This window comes from Pongo abelii, chromosome 5 (genome assembly GCF_028885655.2).
Source record: "Pongo abelii isolate AG06213 chromosome 5, NHGRI_mPonAbe1-v2.0_pri, whole genome shotgun sequence".
NCBI classification, from domain to species: domain Eukaryota; kingdom Metazoa; phylum Chordata; class Mammalia; order Primates; family Hominidae; genus Pongo; species Pongo abelii.
In genome coordinates, this window is record NC_071990.2 from 148,472,793 (window position 1) to 148,493,687 (window position 20,895).

Below are 20,895 nucleotides of genomic sequence, written 5' to 3' on the forward strand. Positions count from 1 at the left end.
AAGTAGAAACTAAAAGAAATTTTGAATATTTTTCCAAAAAATCTCAAAGGCATGCATTCGCCTGATGTAAAGATTCACCTTTTTTAATACATTTAATTATCAAACTGTGATTCCTATGAAATAATGAATAATTGTTTACAACTTTGTAATGCATGTTATGAATGAGGCATTACTTAAGCATTTCACTTGGATCACCCCCATTTTATAGATGAGGAAACTAAAACTTAAAGAGACAAAACAATTTGCCCAAATTTCCAAATTTATATAATAATTAGTGGAACCATGCAAATCTGCACAGCCTACAGGAAAATGCCAAAAGAAATATTTAGGTCCAAAAGGGATCAAGAGTTACACAATCTTAACATTCTATCTAGGGCTCAATCAGATCCTCCAAAATTAATTTCTAGTTAATTTCATCAGTACTACTTTTAGGGGGACTGTTACCAGAAAGGAGTCTTGATCCGGACCCCAAGAGAGGGTTCTTGAGTCTCATGTAAGAAAGAATTCAGCGTGAGTTCATAAAGTGAAAGCAAGTTTATTAAGAAAGTAAAGGAATAAAAGAATGGCTACACCATAGGCCGAGCAGCCCCAAGGGCTGCTGGTTGCCTATTTTTATGGTTATTTCTTGATTATATGCTAAACATGGGGCATATTATTCATAAGTTTTCCAGGAAAGGGGTGGACAATCCCCAGAATTGAGGATTCCTCCCTTTTTTAGACCATATAGGGTAACTTCCTGACATTGCCATGGCATTTGTAAACTGTCATGGCACTGGTGAGAGTGTCTTTTAGCATGCAAATGCATTATAATTAGCATATAATGAGCAGTGAGGATTATCAGAGGTCAGTTTCACTTTCATTGCCATTTTGGTTTTAGTGGATTTTGGCCAGTTTCTTTACCACAACCTGTTTTATGAGGAAGGTCTTTGTGACCTGTATTTTGTGCTGACCTCACATCTCATTCTGTGACTTAGAATGCCTGACTTCCTAGGAATGCAGCCCCGCAGGTCTCAGCCTTATTTTACCCAGCCCCTATTCAAAATGGAGTTGCTCTGGTTCGAACGCCTCTGACAGAATCAAGTAATAATGTCAAAATGATTGCCAAAAAAATGGGTAGTGGAGTTTTCCCAGACCTAGGACATTAAGAAGCTAGCCAGCAATTTTCCCCAGCAATGAATATATTTGACCAAAAGAAATTCACAAAGGTCAGGGAAAGAATGACTAAAAGTTGTTTGCCTGGGAGAGAGAGCATTGTAAACCCGCCTGATTGCGCAAATGCTCACTTTGAGAAGGTCCCATTATAACTGCTGCAGAAAGAGAACACAGAACTCTAAGAAAAGCAAAGTTGCCTCCTTCTCCCTAGAGAGAAGGACCTGAGGCACTCCTTGGTGCTCTTGCAGGTAGCCAAGAGTCTGGCATTATAATTGCAGTATTAAAGTGGGAATGCATATGGGTTCTTAATTGCTTGGAAATCTCTGCTTCATTTAAGCCTTGCAGAGTAAGTGACTTGCAGGGTAAGTGACAACACTTTCCAATCAAGCTGGCAAATATTTTATCTTTCTGTGGCTTACAGTCAACAGAAAGTTGTCATTGTGTCTTCGATATTTCAGCTGCATCAGTGTTCAGAAATGGGACCTAGGAGAATCAAGGCCCTTCACCTTGTGCATTAATTCCTCTGCCTGCCCAATGGCAGAAATAACACTGCACTCTCTAGTGCCCACTGCATAAATTAGCTAATGTCTATAAAGAATAATGAAGATTAAAATGGTACATATAAAATTGTCATGAAGAATGAACACACTAGCCATATGGTACTTCCTTACTCCAAACATATGTATTAAAGCTTATGACTATGAAACCTGTGACATTTTACTACACGATGATTCAATTTAAAAGGTAGCCCTTTTGGAAAATGGTCTACTAGGCTTAAATAGGATTTTAAGATAATTTTAATATTTTAAACTCTGAACTATTTATTTAGGCTTCCTTTTTACATAGTCACTCATGGCCTGCCAGGGTCATTCCGAGCGTTCTACAAAAGGGTTTCAAACAAAATCAGATTTTTTTTTCCAATCCAGCTAGTAATGGCCCTTTTTTCTTGAATCAGATTTCAAAAAAATGGGAATATTAAAAAATAAACTTTAAAATCTGATTTATGGAGTTCTAACCACTCATCAGACCGCTTAACTCCTCCCGCAGCTGTCATTTACCCCAGCCACCAGTGTGGCTTCTCTCAGCTCAGCCTCCGAGTCAGCTGGCCCCCACTTCACCACCCTAACGCACCCCAATGCAAATATCTGTATCCATGGTGAATCATTTAAGTCCTGCTTTCTGATTTATGTGACCCATCGACTAATCTATGTGACTGGATTCTAGAGTTCCTACACCTAGGTCACATCATCACATTTTTACCATGGACCTCCTAACAGCATTACGTCTGTGGACATAACAGATTTTAGGCACCGTAACTCTCTCCTGGTCTCTCCAGGCTGTGGCCTCCTCGGACATAACAGATTTTAGACATTGTAACTGTCTTCCTAGTCTCTCCAGACTGTGGTTCCCTCAGCTCTCGTCACCCCAGAGCCTACTTTATGTTCATCTCCAAACCCTCCCTTTGGGCTTCTTCAGTCTCTTATTTATTGTGGAAACTGTAACTCTGCTGTGATGGTCCCTTGGCACTGTCACTGGATGAGCTTCTTCACGTTGAGGCTGCTAGTTGGGAACTTTATCATTCTGAGAGACAGTCACAAAGGAGAAAGCGAGTGAGAAAGAGAAGCTCCAGTGACTCACTTCTGAACAAAATCCTGAAATAAGCAAGCTTTCCAAATGTGCATAAAATTTCTGCTGCATCTGTATGACCAGCACGCAGCAGTGAGTTGTATGTTCTGCTTATCTCCAGTACAATGCAGCATATTAAAATTGCCTCTACAGATTCCTTCCCCCATCCAATAATATTCACAATGCCAGTGCAGTGTGGCAGGGCAGGAGTCCTTATGGAGGAGGACATAGAAGGTCTATGGAGAACAAACTGGAGGATCTACTCCTTGGACACCACTGCTGGGCATTTGCAAATGCAGGGCTAAATTGGGGGCAATGGAGGGGAGGGTGAGGAAAACAAAGCTTGACTATTACTTACATTTCATTCATGGAGGAGCAAAAAACTTTCCCAAAGAAAATCTCTAGATGGAAAGAATAATCTGGGAAAGATGCTTCTTCCTCCTTAATAGTAAATGACTCTTCTTAAAGAAGAAATTCTTAACCTCAACTCCATGGGACATCTGAGGGTTCATGGACAGAGTCCAGGGGGCATAATTCTGCAATTGGAAGCAGAATCACATCGAGTGTGTATGTGTGGGTGTATATGTGCATGTGCGCACACATATCTGCATTAGATGAAGAGAATATTTCAGAAATAAGATTCTTAAATGTTATCAGAGTCTCAAAGTATAGTTTATAACCTCAATACATCTATAAACTTGAATAAAAATTATAATCTTAAAGAGGCCCAAGAGAGACATTCTGAATTACTATATGGAGGTAGTTTACTTGGGTATTGTCTTACAGAGCTATGGTAAATGACAGCCAGGGTAAATGAAAGAGACCGTTTATTTTTTCTTACTTGCTATTATTTATGCCCCTTTCTTATCCACAAACCCAGTGAAAGTGGGTACCACGTGGAAAGCAAGGTGCTGGGATCCCAGGGAGTCATGTCAACCTTTGAGCCTCTTTCTTCAACTCTACAAAAGGATTAGGCCTGATGATATTTCAGGTGACCTTTCAACTCTAAATGTCTGTGGCAGGGTCTCTTTCCATACTACGACATAAATGTTTGTCCTCAAATATACATTCAATACAAAAAAAAATTTTAAATAACAAAAAACAAAAGGAAAAAACAACAACCAATTTTTTGCATTCTTCTGAAACTTCTTCAAAAATTAAGACCTTTGATGTCAAAAAACACTTTAGCATAACTACAGAATTTTGGCACTAATTGCTTATGATTTAGTGACAGTCCTTGAAAAGAGACTTGAAGTTTTTAGAATTGCCTATTTCTTGATAACTAAATGCTAGCAGTAATTCTTAAACTTTAGTCTGCACCAGAGTCACCAGGAGGGCTTGTTAAAATACAGGTTACTGGGCCCCACCCGCTAGAATTTCTGGCTCGGTGGGCTGGTGTAGAGCCTAAGAACTTGCAACTCTACCAAGTTCCCCAGCGATGCTGATGTTCCCAGGTCACACTGTACACTGCACTGAGTCTACACTAGAGGGTCGTCTGGGCTCAGGAATAACCTATTTCACTGTCACAGAAAAGGCTTAGAGCTATTTGTTTGTTTATCTCTGAAAGCAGATAAATGGCATTTAGAGATTCATGAAAACCTTGCTTCCTACCTGTAGGTATAGACTCATTCCCTGCTAACTCATCCATTCCATTGACTTATTCCACCCTCTGGGTGGCAGCGGCTCTAATCGCTCCCATTTCCCCAAAGAGCGGAAAAGGGCCATGTAAATGTTTAAAAAAAAAAAAAAATGTTCCCACAGAGCTCTAGATCTTGACCAGACAAAAACAGAAGGCCAGCCTTCCGTGTCATGGCTTAGGAGGCATGAAATGAATGCCGCCTAGGGAATACCAAGTGACAGAACAGCACATGCTTGGTGTCATAAATGTGCCACCTACTCATTACAACTCATTCAAAATAAATTGGGATTTTTGGGGGTTGTTGTCCTGGACGTGAACCTAATATTTTCACAGTCTGTGTTATTTAGTTCCACATGAGATGCTACCGCTTCTGAGGAGTCATGAGTGCTAGCAGATGGCGCACTGAGTGTGGGGGACTGCAGACCCAGATGGAGCTCAGGTCCTTGCTATGTGGCTTTTCTGAGTTTGCATTTCCTTGTTGGTTAAGTAAGAACTACTTTGACTGACATGAGTCCTTGAGGAAAATCTTCAATTTCCTTTCCTTCCAATTCCCTATAGCTTGATCTTCATTCACCATGGGCCCTATGACCTCTTTCAAGGGTCCCATACAGATCAGAACAGCTTGGACAATACTTAAGCATAAATTTGTCAACTTTCAGAGATTATATAAACTCTACTTACTTTCCTATTCTAAAATGAAAATCATCATGTTTATATTCTTCAATACACTGCTGAAAGTCTTAATAAAACATCTTCTAAATTTTCAGTCAAAATGTCTGACTCTTTGACCTATCCAATTATCCAGTATTTGTTGGGCCTGCTATCTTTAAGGCATTATGCTAGACCATATAGGGCAGGGGTTCTCTGACCAGTAGCATCAGCAATACCTGGAAACTGCTGGAAATGTACATTCTTGGGACTCGGCCCAGAATTACCAAATGAGAAACTCTGGAGTTGCCTTAAGTTGCAGCTGTAAGTTGCAGCTGTACGAGTATGACAGAGTCTGAGAGTTCTCTGGAGGGACAGGGTATGTGAGATTGGACTATTAGTAGGGGATTCCTGGAGGGAATGTGTTAGATCAAGGATGAAAAGGTCTTAGCATACAGAGAGATGAGGAAAGGTGAACAAATTTCAGGAACAGCCTGAGACAAGCTTTGGCAGGGAAGGTAAGTATTAACTCAGAGAAGCTCTGGGTGGTGAACCAGGAGAGTCAGAAAGGTGCTCCATCATGGTGAATTTAGAACACTGCTAGAAATCTATTCCCAAGAAGTGTGAAGCCATTGTAAGTTTTTGAGGAGGAAAGTTACTCAAGCTGATCTGTGTTTTAAAAAATAACTCTAGCAGCAAGATGAGGGATTTGATGTACGAGGGTTTAGAGGCAGATGATGACGTTACAGCCCCTTCTATGGGTGACTGTGAGTTCTAATTTAAGATCCCCAATATTGTTTTAAAACTGCGTCATTAATATAAGGATTGCATGTTATGATTAAATGAGAAATGTTGGCGCTCTGATTGCATTCAGACATACCTCTAAACCACTGGATTAAATTACCACGTTTACTGGAATTTGGGGTTTTTTTCTTATGTTACAAAACAAAATAAATTTTGATTGAATCGTATTTCTCTTCCTAAACTTTAAGCAAAAGTATGCTTTCAAGTTAGCGGTCTTATGCTTATGAGTCAGCCTAACATCCTCTTTTCTGGCAGAATGACCCAGCCTTCCTGTTTATCATCCCATCTGGCTTGTTGGTCAGCTCCTTCCACTCTTCATGAGGTTTGGGTCTGGTTTGGAGCTTTCCTAGTGTTTGCAGCCCACATGCATCTCCAGGCAGCCCATTCCATACACCGCAGGCAGATCGCCCAAGCCCCTGCCTCTGCTTTGCTAAATACCAACCCATCCCAACCCCCAAAAGTCATTCTTCAGGTGAGAAAGAGCTATGTGGCCTGAAGGATCTGTCATTTCAGTTGGACTTGAAGGATGAGTAGGACTCAGGAGGCAGACGGGGTGGAACATAGGTATCTGAAAAATGTTGGCAATCACATTTGGAAGTTTTTAACCTACTTCCTGTGAGTGGAAATGCTCAGTGTTCAGCCTGTTTTTCAATCTCAGCCCAAGTACTTACTGTGTGATCTTTGGTTTCTCATGTTCTCTCAGTTCACTCATCAAAATGGGGATAATGATGTCTACACCTTGGGGAGAGATAAGACTAAGATGGTTAGCCCAGGAACTACTATTATCATTTCTGAATTGCTACAAGCAAACTGAAGCCCATTAGCTTAAAAAGAAGTATCAATCTTACCATTAAGTTAATTAATAATGGTGAAGATACTCATGAGTTTCTTTTATAATTCAGTGATACATATTTTATTCCATGTATTTAAAAGTAAGGGGTGTAGTTTGTTTAGTAAATGAGAAAAACTTCAACTCTAGCCATGGAGTTGGAGTGCAAGAATTCTTCTTAAATAGCACTATTAACTCACTTTAATTTCTGTGTTTCAAATAAAAGGAATATATCAAGTTACACAGAAAGTAGATTTTATGATTTATTCTTATAAAATGAATGAGAGTCATAATTTGGTTCCAACAATACAATGTTCAAATTCCTTTCAAGTTAAATTTTCCCCTAGAGTCAGAAGACTTTAACCAACACTTCTGACTGCAGTAATATCTATTCCACTTCACACTGAAGAAGCTACAGTATCTAACTTTGAGATACACTCAGAAAGAGAAGGAAGTCACTTAAGTTCACATATCCCATGAGTGGGATCTCAAGCAAGCATTAAAACTGAGTCTGTGTTTCCTTAGGATAAAGTTGAGACTGACTGGACCAAACAGACCCACAAGGATCAAACAGGGGCTTCAAGGAAACTCAAAGTAGACAAGGAAAAAGAGCAGAAAATTCGGTAGGAAGTCAAAGGCTATTGAAGTGACCAACGTGGGATTGTAGAACTATTTGTTGATATGTAAGAATATGAATATTAACACTAATTAATAAGTTCCATCATAGTGTATGCACAATGGCTCACATAACTTCTGACACATGATAAAATAGGTAGATGAGAACTATAGAGGTCACTGTGAAATTGAAAATGAGAAACATGTAATTACAAATCAATCTAATGTATAAAACCACAAATCAATCCATAATAAATTATAGCAGATGTATCAAAGTCAGCTTAAAGATCTAGAGTGATTCCCAGGCCCTCGACACTAGACAACAACCTGATCTGAACTCATATTGGACCTTCAAAAGGCTCTGTGAGAAGCAGGGGTGACCTTTCATGGAATCAGAGAAAAGGGAATTCACGTTTAGGACAACACTGAAAAGACAAGACTGGTGTTGGAGACCATAGAATCTGAATGGCATGAATACACTGGGTTGTTTACTATTCACCAGAATCATCAGTTGTGAGAGGTAGGAACAGAGAAGCTCTACAGCTACATTGATTGGGGTTTAGCTGGGCAAGTAAAATGAGAAGGCAGGCAGGCAAGAACATTGAAAGAGAATGACTGAAGTGCTTGAAGTACCTACCATGGGTATCATGGGATCTAACCCCATTAGAAAGAAGAAGAAGGGGTTTGATGGACAGAAAGACCGAGGACTAGTGGAAGGACTGAACTTCTTGACAAGGTGGATGAATGCGATCTGTGGACCTCATAGACTGAGAAAGCTAAGAATGCAGGACACTGATCAGAGAAGGGCCTTGGTGAGGGCAGGGCCATGAGAATGAAGAGCTGAAGCAGGGAAAGGTAAAGGTTATTGGAGCTGAGAATATCATACATTCAAGCAGCCAGGGTGTTGCATGGGTGATCCATGTGAACAGAAAAGTAGACCAGGACGGTGATGAGGTGTAGGGAGGAGAATAAGGCTACAAGCTTGTTGCTTCCAAAGCATGAGGAGGAGATCTAGGAATCTGGTAAGGGAGTGAGACATGGAGAGATGGTGGTTTAGTGAGCTATCCCAAGCCTCAAAAGAACAAGGATTTTTGCTTCCGTGAGGAGGACTTGTGGCCTGGAAGTACCTTGGAAGATGAAAAGTGTACTGAGCTAAGTTACCAGAGCTGAGGAATTGGGCCACCTCCACATGAGGGAAACAATGTCCTCAGAGTGAGAGAACCATCAGCTAAAGCAAGAATGTGGAAGGAATGTTCAGTGAGGCAGCTGAGAGCATAGGAGATTTATAGATACAGGATAAGAAAGGGCATAGAAGAAAACTGTTCTGAGTGAGGGAGTGAAAAGTTGGGCAACAGGAGAAAAAGCAAAGAAGTGTTTGCAAAGAAAGGACGGAAGACGACAGAGGAAGAGGAGCGGTTGTTTTGGACTGTCACCAAAGTGGGAGGGACAGGAGGCATTGGTTTCATGGGGAAGTGAATGAAAGTGAATGGAGAAGAAATGTTGTCCGGGAGCCTCCTATGAAAGGGGCCGGGCACAGTGGCTCACACCTGTAATCCCAGCACTTTGGGAGGCAGAGGCAGGTGGATCACCTAAAGTCGGGAGTTCGAGACCAGCCCAACCAACATGGAGAAACCCTGTTTCTGCTAAAAATACAAAATTAGTTGGGCACATGCCTATAATCCCAGCTACTTGGAAGGCTGAGGCAGGAGAAAGAATTGCTTGAACCCGGGAGGCAGAGGTTGCTATGAGCCGAGATCGTGCCATTGCATTCCAGCCTGGGCAACAATAGTGAAACTCTGTCTCAAAAAAATAAAAAATAAAAAAAGGCTCCTATGAAAGGAATTATTTATGACCTGTATTGATGGTACTGTGCAGGGAATCGGGGAGGTGGTGTTAGATTTATCTGAGGAGAAGAGACATAAAGGGGAGAAAAGAAAGTTGGATTGGGGCAAGATACGTACCTTGTATATGGTCAGACCTCAAATAAAATTTAGCCCAAAGCCATGTTGAGTTCCATTGTAAGAGAAAGTTTAGCTCCCCTCTTCCCTCCTGAGGTTCACTCAACTCAGAACATTTCCTCACATCAGAATTATAAGCAACTTGCATGCGAAAGAAAATACATCAAAGAGCCATGCAAGAAGCAAAGAAAAGTAGGAAGCTCAGAAGGTGTCCATAATGCTGTAAATATTTTAAAGGTCAGCTGCCAGGGTATTCGTGTTTTGAATCTAGGGGAAAAACACAGCGTGTTGTCACAGTGCCCCATGAAAGTGCAAAGCAGCACGTCTTCATAGATTCTGTTTTAGCGTGCCTTCAAAAAGGTAGTAGTTCTTGCATCTGCTGCAGTTCCTGTCGCCTCTCTGCTTAAAACAATATCTTGCAAACAGCAGAGTTTCTGAGAAAAGATAAGAGGATTTGGGATTCTCCAAATGCAACCTGTACAGACTCGGGTCTTATCTGTTCAGATTCTCCTTGGCTTCATTAACTATTAAATGCTAACCTTTCCTATTTAACAAGAGGAGACTCTAATTTCCACAGCCTGATAAGAAAGATGTGGAGGTCTATCAAGTCCAAGGCCATGCCTTTCATATTTCTGTCTCCTTCAAGGTACCAAAAAAAAAAGCTCATTAAACATTTCTAAGCACTGTTCTGACTATATTTGCCCTTCTCTTAACCTGAAGCTGGTTGGCTGAATTTGATGTTCTTTGTATCTGCAGTGCCTGTGTCTGCAGTGCTTATGTGAAATGTTGGAAATAGCCCTTGTAGCAGCTCTGGCCACACAGGGCTGGTAAAGTCTTCCAAGGGACAGTTTGTCTTTGGGGGTGTCAGGGAGTTCCTGAGCTGTGGCTCAGTCAATTGTCCTTGGTATTTCGCTTATTTTAGTCATGCATATTTTCCTTTGAATAGTGAATGGTTAAGACAGTCCGAGCCTGGTCATGGAACAGTATAATTCTTGAGACCAAATGGGGCAAAATCATCTTAGAGTTAGATCTTTTGAGTGGAAGTATTTCTTTACTTTCCAATATTCTGGTTATAATTTTAATTCTTGCAAATTAAGTCTTAAAACCTAGTGCTCACCTAAACAAGAGAGCATGTTAATAATTTGTTGCCTCTTCAAACTAATGTTTTAAAAATATTTTCTCTGTGCATTAAGGAGAGAGGTTATATGTGCTGTAGGGTGTGGCAGAAAAGAAGAGCTGCTCTTGGCTGTGCTGAAGTGTTCTGAGCAATTTAGTCGGGATCTCAAATGTGCCTAACACTCTGCAAAATATGCCTGCCCTTTCCTGACCAGCCATCCTCAGAATCAGGGTAGGACATTCCTCATAGTCACCTGAGCCCGAGTCTGGGAAGTCTCTTCTCTTGTTTGTAGGGTCTTATCAAACTAATTCTTCCAACCACTTTTCCCTAGAAGAATTCTGGTAAATATGATTTCTTATACTTGTTATATTCCCATTGATGTCTCTTTAATCAATGACGTTTAGTTCCCCTCACAGATTGATGCCAACGGCTGTCTAACCTTTGATTCAGCTCTGTCAATCAGTGAGGTCCCAAAATATATATAAATGTCCAATTTTGATACTGTGTCAGGGATTAAAAACACAAGGCAATATTTTTACTTGTAACACAGGTACAGCCAAGATTGGAAACAAAACTAATAGAGATCCTGATAAATTCAGAGTGTTCTTATTCATTTAATTTGTTAATGCTTAATTCTAACTTGAGGAATTCTGATAAATTTACCACTTAACTGAGAGGAATGTTTTTGAAATCAAGTATTTTGATCTAAGGAAAACACTGGGTAAATTTTCTGCCAAATTGTGAAATGAGATGGCTAAGGCTAAGTATATGCAAGAAGATAATGATTAGGTATTTTTTTTAACTTTTTATTTTGGAAAATTTCAAGCCCATACAAAAATAGACAGGACAGTAGAAAGGACCCCATGGACTCGTCATTTAATTTCAACCATTCTCTTAACAAGACTTGTTTTGTTTCAGCAGCACTGTCACCTCCCTCCACTCCTATCAAGATTCAGAAACATCTAGAAAGGCCAGGAAGATATATTGATACTAACAAAATGATATGCTATCAGCATAAATAGAAAAGTCTCCTTTTCAACATTTTTAAATGTATGTCTTTTACATTAAATTCAGTTGATTTTTAAGGACAGAGAACTGGCTTTAAAAGAATTTGTGAGGGAAAGACCTTGAGTGAATGAGCTCAATATAAACCAGTTCTGGGAGAGAAATGATAAACAAGTGGACCATATCTAAGACAGCATGAAAAGTGGGTTTCGGATAAAAGGAGGCACCATGAACTCCTGCCTCATGAGCAGGTTAAAGATAAACTCTTTAACCCTGGACACAACATGATAAGAAAAATGATGTCCAAGCAGACTACTCTGCGGGAGAGAGAGACAGAAAAGGCGAGGATCCTAAAAATCACCTCACTCACCCAAGGAGCAGATGAAGAAGTTCAGCATGTCTCACTAGGATTAAAAATAATTAAAAACTTGCAGGACAAGAAAATTGCCTTCAGTAACCTAAATGTATGTTCATGGAAAAGAGACTCCGTTTGCCAAATTAAAAATATGATTTTTTTTTTGGTGACTCTTTGCAGGCTTCTACTGGTGTAATTTGGTGATAAACCTTAGACTCTCCCCAGTGTCCTTTATTTTAGTAAAAGCTACGTATGAGGCATACTACAAGCCATTTCCCAAATGCTTCCTGTTTTCAACGGATAAACAGATGGAATCTAGATTCAAAAATTACAGCCGATGGTGTGGATATGAAAAAATTTAAACACTCCTAGTAACTCATGTCATATGATTTTGCTAATGTAGGAAGATAATTATCCTTAATGAAAAAGAAAAGAACTAGATCCTGGGCACACTGTTCCACAACTTGAACTTTCCAGAAGAGAGGGGTAGGTTATCAAGGGAAGGAGAACAGAAGCATCGCTTATAACAACGGTATTATTTCCAGAGCCAGGCATCAAGCATGGTGGATGTACGTGCTTCATAAATGCCAGCTGAACTGACAAGACATTACCTCAGGGACTTGTCTCAGGGACAAACACTGGGAAGATTCCTAAAACCCAATACTATTTTACTCCCACCTTCTCCAGGGTCTGGAAGTTTGACCTTGGAACCCATTCCATTACCTTTTGAATGTTGCTCCTGATTAAAATGCAAACAGTTCTAGGACAGTTCGTCCCCAGGCATGAAGTGGTCACACGGTGTATACGAAAGGTGGATTCAGTGTCTATCAGATTTGGGTTTAATTTCCAGCTGTGCTATTTCATAGTTGTGTATGTAACTTGGACAAATGTCTTCATCTCTCTGCATCTCTTTCATGTGTGTTGAATGTAGGATTTTTATGAGCTCGAACAATAGGAAGTATTCAAGTATCACACATACAGAAGTAATGGTAGCTATCACTGGTATTATTTCTTATCTGAACATTTTGAGAAAGGTGGAAAGGAAAGAATCCGAGGAAAGCAGATCCCAGGGAGCAGGCCAGGAAGGCCTCTAGGAGGGGAGGGAGAAGAAGCTACTTCAACTTGGTGCTTGGACCGACAACAGTCTTTTTGGAGCTCCTAGCTCTGTGACAGCTTATCTTCCCCATCCCTTGCCCCTTCCTTGTCACCCGTCATTTTCCCTGTATCATCATGGGCCCCTCCCCCACCCCATCCCACCCCTGTCAAACATCTTCCCTTTGATCACCACCTCTCCATAGAAACCATCTGGCTATAACTATGCTCATGGCAGATCTTTCATGCTGAAATTCTGAATAGCCCTTTAAATGAGTAGTGATTCTTTAACTAATGATGGTTTCATTTATAAGAGATAGAAGGGGCTGGGTGCGGTGGCTCATGCCTGTAATCCCAGCACTTTGGGAGGCCTAGGTGGGTGGATAACCTGAGGTCAGGAGTTCGAGACCAGCCTGGCCAACATGGCGAAACCCCATCTCTACTAAAAATACAAAAATTAGCTGGGCATGGTGGTGGGCACCTGTAATCCCAGCTACTCAGGAGGCTGAAGCAGGAGAATCGCTTGAACCTGGGAGGCGAAGGTTGCAGTGAGCCCAGATCATGCCACTGCACTCCAGCCTGAGTGACAAGAGCGAAACTCCACCTCAAAAAAAAAAAAAAAAAAAGAGAGATAGAAGGGAGCCAATGAGATAAGAAAACTGAAAAAAAAAAAAGAAGTCAAGAAAAAACGGGACACATTTAACATCATTTTCTTTGTTTTTTTTTTTTGGAGACGGAGTCTCGCTCTTTGTTGCCCAGGTTGGAGTGCAGTGGTGCAATCTTGGCTCACTGCAACCTCTGCCTCCCAGGTTCAAGCGATTCTCCTGCCTCAGCCTCCTGAGTAGCTGGGATTAGAGGTGCCACACCCCTGCCCCGCCACCCCCGACCACATCCAGCTAATTTTTTGTATTTTTAGTAGAGGCGGGGTTTCACTATGTTGGTCAGGCTGGTCTTGGACTCCTGACCTCAGGTTATCCGCCCGCCTCGGTCTCCCAAAGTGCTGGGATTACAGGTATGAGCCACCATGCCCGGCCAACATCTATCAGTTTTTAAAACAGAGAGCACAAAATGTGATTTCTAAATCTTAAGAGGAGGTGCACCAACCTAATATTTGGTGAATGAATAAATGTGTAATAGCAATAGGTGAAATCAGATTCTTTAGCACAACATAATGATTTTCAAGTAGTTGATGCATTAACTTCAGAAACTATAACTATTCCTTAGCTTTTGAAAATAGGAGAAAAATTATAAAGCCTAATTTATTAAAATATGGAAAATCAAGAGATTCCACACCAAAATTCTATATATGGACTTATGAAAAGAACATAGTCTGGCCAACAGTTCTTTATAAAAAAAAATTCTAAAAATTCTAGGTACGTCCAGATCTGCCCCTAACAACATCCTTTCCTCCTGAGCCTGCTATACCTCCTCATTCTCCAACCTTTGAGAGATCCATTTGCTCAGCCCCACAGCTACTAGGCTTAGGGTACAAAAATATCAAGGCCAGGGCAAGGTCAAGGGTCAAGCTAACTTCACTGACCAGGTTGGGCACGTTGTTCAGTCGCCTGGTGTGCTTGTTATATGTGTTTGTGAACATTTGGTTAAAGTGATTTTCTTCTTTATAAAATGGGACTTTAATCAGATTCTCCCTCACTGTGGTGAAGAGGTTATAATGAGATTAAATGTGGAGAAGAACCTGCCCCGGCGCCTGGTGCACGGATTGCTGCTTCTTGACATGCCAGGCATAGGCCTGCCAAGGGCTCTTTGCTTTATTGATCCTTCTGCCTGAAGTGCTTCTGCCCAAGATATTTCCAAAGCTTGCTCTCTTACCTCCTCCAAATCTTGACCCCAGTCTCCCTTTCTCTGTGAGGCCTTCCCTTGCCACCTTATCTAAAATTACAACATTCTCTCTATCCAAGAGCCTCTCCCCACTAACTATTTATTTTTCTCCTTAATTCTTGTCATCCTACAACAAATAGTATATTTATTTATTGTATTTCCCTACTAGAACATAAGTCCTTCGAGAGCAGGGAGTTTTGTCCATTCTTACCTGTTTGATCTCTTGCATTATCCCTAGTGTGGGTACCATATAAGCACTACATAATATTAAGTTGATGCAAAAGTAATCGTGGTTTTTGCCATTAAAAGTAACCATGATTACTTTTGCACCAACCTAATATTTGGTGAATGGAATACACGCAAGGATACAAGTAAGCTACTTGTACTAGCAATGCCCTTTCTTACTCAATTTCAGAAACTCAGACATTGTTACCTTTTCCAATCCTATTTGTGTAATAGCTATTAACACACTTCCTATGCCTATGCTGAGTAATGAGCTTCTATTAGTGAATTGTGTTCATGTAATATTTAGCAGGACTCAGTTTTCCCATGGACTCTCACCACCCCCTGGGATATGAACCTCTGTTCTTGATGATGTTTGCACTAGGAAGAAGTAAATTCTCCTTCTTGTCCATATCTACACATAACAGAGTATGAGCAGGCATATTTGTCCATGTGTGTACCTCAGGCAACTGAGCCAGAGGTGCATTACTATAGCTTCTCGGACTATATGTGTAGATAGGCCAGTAGATTGGGATGCCAATTTATTGAGTTGAAGTAAAAACACATGCCTTGGATTCAACTGAGCTTTTGTGGATGGACAGTCAGAGTGTGAACAATGTGATGGGATGACATTGTCAGGAGTGGCAGCTGTAACAGCATCGACTGGTCACAGCCCTAAAACACAGTGAGTCGTTGAGTCTGTTGTCATATTTCTTATAAATTGTAACAACTTTTGAGACTTTTGCCAGAGCTGGGGTCAGTAATGAATGCATTTTCTGATGCACCAAAACACCCACTCCCATGAACACAGTTCATTCCTTAAAGCATGTCCTGGCACAAAGGAACAAGACAGTGTTCATGTAGCGGACACTTATTGTTATTTAGGTGAAAAACCTGGAAAGGCAGGAAGAAAATATTTACTCCGAGGAATATTGGTTAGTCATTAAAAAAATGTCTGAAGTACAGACAATTTGGAAAATTTACTGGTAGGTCTCCTCTCCACGAGATGGCACTCATTGTCTTCCTTCCCTTTTATTTAAAGTTTCAATGCATTCATATTTAAATGTATGAATATATCTATATGCATATACATATGCACATGTATGCATAGTATAGCTATGTAAATGTGTATACATACATACACATGCATATACATGCGTGTGTATATCTTAGGCTTTATAATTTACCTAGATCATTCATATTCTTTTAATCATTCAGTTGCATTTTTGACAAAATTGTCATTTACTTGGAGCCCTTGGGGACATTCAGACAGACAGTATGTAGGTTGCTGTGTTGGTAGGTGTAGGGGGAGAGTCGCCATCTTCATCTTCTTCACTCCCACCCCTTGCTCTGCTTTGCCAAAAGACAAAAATACAAAGTTGCCTTGGAGCCTGGGCATCTACCCACAATAGGCAAGAATAAAGCCAGTAACCACATAAACAGAGAATAAACAGGAATGTAATGGGATGAGCTATTTATAGAAAGGCTACCTATCTAGGTTGTTAAGGGACTGAGCAGCCTACTTATTTGAAAAGCTGGTAACATTTTTAAAAAAACATTGAGGTTCACTCCCCTCAGGAGGAATCTTGCTCCTGTTAGCATCCAAGGCCTGAGAAGAACTGTTTTCTTTTGTTAGTAAGGTCTAATTTTAATTAAAACAAGATCTCCTTTTCTTGAGGTTCTCCCACCATGCATTCCAGTCTTGTGCTCTGGTTAGAATGCTCCACCAATAGCTGACTTCAGTGTGGATTTGGAGGTCAGAGACACAATTACAGTAACTGAAGAATCAATTAGGGCTTTGGATCGTTATGCAGCAATTCTATTTTTATTACGTTAGCACTAAAGTGGGGGAAAGATCAGGAACTCAGACTCTATAGAAAGGCAGATCAACTAATCTATAGGGGAAATGCAAGTTTCTCAGCAACAACAACATCAACACACATTAGCAGGCTGGAAATTCAACTCAAATTGACCGTGTAGGCATTCAAACCAAGTGGGCACTTGGAAGACGGAGATGATAAAGGCCTTTAGAGGACTCATTCATTCAACATGCATTAGACAATAGCAGCCAGTCCCTCCCGCCTTTGCAGGGGTGCCTTCCTCTTAAGGTCTCTTCCTCTCCAGAAGGAAGCGCTGCACTCCCTACTTGCATGTATTAGTTTCCTTCTGTGTAAATCGCCATAGCTCATATTTATAAAGCACTTTGTTAGTTTCAAACAGGTGACGTCTAAGAATCATCTTTGTTCTTCTCAACCACAATGGGGAGGAGGTTGACGTGTTCATCCTAATTTTACAGATAAGTTCTGAATAGGGGTTCATGATTTGTCCAAGGTCACAAACTATGTAGAATCAATGCCTAAAACAGAGAACTGGTCCCCAGACCTGTAGCCCACACTGCCTTTTACCTGATCACATAAAAAGCCCAAGATTGATATACCATAGGAAATAAACCTTTGTTTTCTTCTCTAGCATATGCAGAAGTATTGTAAGCCAAAGTTCTCTTCCCAGTGGATATTTTACATGTGACACTTTCTACCCCTAAACATTGTTTGCTATAGCCTTCTTGAGGATGGACTCATGACCTCAGAGAAAGGGCACAGTGTATTCCATTTCTCCTAGTCCCCAGACTGGATTTTCATTACAGCTAGTGCCGGGTTCTTTTTTAGTACTGCCCCGGGCATATGAGAAAGAGCTTATTTTCATGACTAGCAAGGGCATCATTCAAAAGACGATTTGAACGTGGCCTTTTATGTATTTTTTTGCAAAGCTACTATTTGGATAACCTTCAGGGAAATCTTTAAAACACTGAAAATGAAAACCATTAACAATGTGTTAGACACACATATACAGAAGAGCTGATAATGTTGAGTGCACGTGTATATTCTGTATCCGTGTGTGTGTGTGTGTGTGTGTGTGTGTGTTGAGGGAAATAAGAGATTTGTTCTCTGGGAAATAGCTGATCCAGAAACTGTCATTAATTCATAGGCCAAAAAGCCAAACTCCTATTTTGCAGCCCTTTCCCCATGGACTTAAGGAGTGTGAGGATTAAAAAAAAAAAAAAAAAAAAAAAAAAAAAAAAAGTCTGAGGTATAAATACGATCATAAAGAGACATTCAGATTTGCTTTCTTCAAAGATTTTGCTCTGAGCTACCCACGACTGCCTGAGACATGTCAGATCTTCAAGAAGTGGCTAGCTCTACTCTGAGAAGCTTTCTGTTTCTGCTTGCTACCCAGGCAACCGAAATGTCAGTGGGCACTTGTGCATGCATGCATATAAATATATACACATCTCTCACCATTTTATTCTTCACATGCTACCTGCCTGTGTATATGTGTTTATATACACGTATGCTTATGTCTGTGTCACATGTACATTTAGAGGTGTTTTTGCTATTTGAATTTTTGCTTCTTTTTATTTTTGAAGACCAATGGAACAGTGTTTGACGATAGCAGATTACATTAAAAAATCAGTTTCACCGACTGGCTCGCAGATACTGTGTACATGTATGCACACACACACACCTCTTCTACCCCCTCTGATTAATAGATGCTTCCTCTTAGGTCCTTTAAAAGAGGCATTCTTTGGCACATTTCTCTGCCAAAATGTAGTGGATTCCTCTTTGAAGCTGTGACCCTGTTGATTTTGTTCACTGCCAAATTTCACATCATGAAAAAAATAGCTTAATATTGGAGTGATTAACTTTCATGGAGAGCTGACAGAATTGAGTTCTTCAAAATGTAAACTCTGCCAATTTTGATGTCCCTAATTTATTCCAACAACCATTTAAGTCTAAATGCCTCCATTTTAATCACATTAACAGTATATTACAAAGAGACTGAACACCCAGAGGACTCCAGTTGCAAAATGAATTTGGCTCTTCCTCGTCCTCTTTATGTTTGGAATGATCAAATAGCTGCTGGCAAAAATGTTCAGCTACAGCCAGCCCTCTGGTAATTTCCCATTGACTCCTTCTGCTTCCTTAGCCAGAGGCCTGAACCTTGGCACTTGCCCAGACATCACAGAGGAAATAAACATACCTATTATCCAAGCAACCACAAAGATGCCTATCTGACCATTGCTGGCATTAGGTTTACCTGGACAGCTGCATTTGACTGGGGCTAAAGAGAAGCAGCTTTGTGAAACTAATCCACATCAATTCCTATCAACCTGGAGGCCTGATTGGCACCACGATCTAACCAGGGAGGCTGCAGCAGTGGCCCTGGGGAAACTGTGTGTTCCTGGTACCCCTTCTAGGTCTCACCAGTTGATAAAGTATCAGGCCTTCAATGGGGCCAGTGCAGAGATTTGTTTATACCAAGCCTGAGCCATTGCCAGTTTGCCCATTCCTCTGGTACTGTACTCATATAAAACTGCAGGAAAGCTGAATATTTAATGCAGGTATTTTATTTGAAACCAAGTGCTCCTGTTCTCCAGGGTCTACTTTCTGCCACCAGCCTACATCCTGGGAAACAGAATAAACATTTTTCTGTCCTGCATAAGCCAAGCTATTTTCATATTTATTTTCCCAACAGCCATCAACTGCATATGTGTGCAGACTCTGAAAACTCAAATACCTCCTTACTGTTTTGGCAATGTTGCATGGTGATTATAAGCTAGGGTGTTCCTGTCAGAGAGACTGTGCTAACCTGTCAGCCCTGTCACTCATGGTATAACTTGCAGCAAGTCATTTCTGCTCTCTGAGATTGTTTTCTCAACTACTAACATGGGTAAAAGAATTGTATCTACTTCACACAGTGCTGCTTTGAGAAACAAGTGAGGTAATGCACAAAATTAAGAATCTGGCCTATAGTAAGTGCTAAATTATGCACTTCGTATAAGTGCATTTTATATATATGTGTGTTTAACCAGTGTTATTGATATATGAATATTACAAATATTTTCCACTTTTTAATTGCTTGAATTCAAGATTGCTACTCAGTAACAATACAGAAAAAGAGATGAGGAGGTTACAAGTTATTCTGAGCTTGAGACAGGACTTCTTTAGAGGTTTTTGTTATTACTATTGAGCTTTATTGGATTAGAAGATGCTAGCTTCCAGAATTTCTATTATGCTATGGGCTCAGGGACTACAATATGCTGGAAGAAAAGCTGGGGATTGTCTTAAAGTTGCATTTGCATACTAAGCCCACTCATTTTCCTTAGATTATGTGATCATTTAAGGTAGCTTGGTGATGACAGGCACTGATGGAGATACAAGGATGCCATCTCTTGGTATCTTCACATTTACATCCCTCCTAGTCTACCCCTGAGTGTTCCATGTCATCCTTATTCTGGCAATTTCATCTCCTCTGGCCATGAACAATTAAGGATATTTTTAAAAACTTATTTTACAAAGTCCCATATTTCTACTTAAAAATCTTTGAAATAAATACATTATGAAAACAGAATTAAACACTTAAACACAGGTTATTTTTCTCCTCTTTGTTAACCCAAGGCAGTGTCTTCTAAAGCCAGGGCTCTGTTGATAACTTTGGTTGGTTTCATGACAACTTCTATAGTTAGAATCCCATGTTGAAAGATGAACTGAATGAGACAAATATGAGGTAATTGTCCTCAATCAGACAATAAAAGTGATGGGAAAACAATATATTTTTTAAAGTTTAACTTTTATTTATCAACAAATACTATTTTTTTCTTTTGAAACAGAATCTTGCTCTGTCATCCAGGCTGGAGTGCAGTGGCACAATCTCGGCTCACTGCAACTTCAACCTCCCAGGTTCAAGTGATTCTCCTGCCTCAGCCTCCTGAGTAGCTGGGACTACAGGCGTGTGCCACCACGCCCAGCTAATTTTTTGTATTTTTAGTAGAGATGAGGTTTCATCATGTTAGCCAGGATGGTCTCGATCTCCTGACTTCGTGATCCGCCCGCCTCAACCTCCCAAAGTGCTGGGATTACAGGCATGAGCCACCATGCCTGGCCAATCAACACATACTTTTGAGTGACACAGAGCTGCCTTTGGCATTGTGAAAGG

The 20,895-nt window shown here is 40.5% G+C and overlaps 1 long non-coding RNA gene across 5 annotated transcripts in view; it reads right to left on the minus strand.

The window, feature by feature from the left end:
• LOC112133760 (uncharacterized) overlaps positions 1-20,895 on the minus strand; it is a 303,317-nt gene that overhangs the window by 55,612 nt on the left and 226,810 nt on the right. For 3 of the 5 annotated variants that reach the window (XR_010140366.1, XR_010140369.1, XR_010140367.1), the window contains exon 3: positions 6,541-6,607. The exons of the other annotated variants lie outside the window; for them this stretch is intronic. This is a non-coding gene — a long non-coding RNA (uncharacterized LOC112133760). The remainder of the gene's footprint in view (positions 1-6,540; positions 6,608-20,895) is intronic. 5 annotated transcript variants of the gene reach the window in all.